Here is a 1,081-nt window from a genome sequence, read left to right as displayed (position 1 = left end):
AAAATCAGTGATATTGTTCACGGAGGGATGTTTGGGGCCCGCATGTGATGTTATCACTCTGATGGTATCTCACCTTGAAGAGGTCCTGGGAGATGTGCAGCAGGGAGGGAGACTTGGTCACGTCTCATTGCTCTAAGCTGGATGACATGCAGCTGTTTACAACTTAAGGCAACCCCCAAACCCAGAGATAGGTGTTCTGTCACATCTGCACTTTTTCCTTCATTTCCGACGGATGTCGCTTCACAATCGCGTTTTGTGCTGTGATGAGATGAGTACGATAGCTGAAAAACATGTTTTACTCACTTCCATATAAACTATATTATCATTATCGCAACATAAATCTGCCACTGGCTGACTGTGCGTTAGTCTTAGAGTAACAGCCGCAATCATAAAATGTGTTTTTTCATGTTCCCGTAAGTATACACAGAGATGATAGCTGGTGACGCTGCTTATTAGGCTTGACTACAGAAGGTGCTCATTAAAGCTGAAATTGATATGGCTCTCTGTGCTCAGTTGCTCAATGCTTTTGTTCAGTATGGGAATAGTCCTGTAACCCAGAGTGCTTGGCAGTAAAGCACTGGGTCGTTTTGGCTCTGTGGTCTGTTGTGTCTTTGTCAATCACCTGGCCCTGAGAGGAAATAGCTGTGTGGGACAGCAACATCCTGGCAAGCACCTAGGACAGCTGATACCATGGGAATGTCTGTCAAATAGAAACATCAGGCACTTGTAGGATTGTATAGTATTATTGTGTATGGAGTACATGGTGTGAAGTGATTTTCTTATGGGAAAAGAAAACTTTTCATAGCTTTTTCTTTAATGGATTGATGAAGATTATTTGCAGGATTTGTAGAACTGCATTGCCCCAACTTTGCTTTTATTTTTGGTGCCGGCTTCCTCAGGCACTGATATTTAGATGTCAGCAGCTCTCACATCTCAATATCCTCCCAGTTATTGTTTTTTCTTTGTGTCTATGCTTCGATTATGTTAATGTTTATAAATATAATAATAATAATAAAGTAAGGTATTGTAAAGTATGGCTTTTCCATGGTTAGTGAATAACACATTTGCCTTTCATGTGAAA

This window comes from Haplochromis burtoni, unplaced genomic scaffold, assembly GCF_018398535.1.
Source record: "Haplochromis burtoni strain Fernald_Lab_line unplaced genomic scaffold, NCSU_Asbu1 Contig_209, whole genome shotgun sequence".
In the NCBI taxonomy this organism is placed as follows: domain Eukaryota; kingdom Metazoa; phylum Chordata; class Actinopteri; order Cichliformes; family Cichlidae; genus Haplochromis; species Haplochromis burtoni.
Note: the sequence above shows the minus strand (reverse complement) of the source record.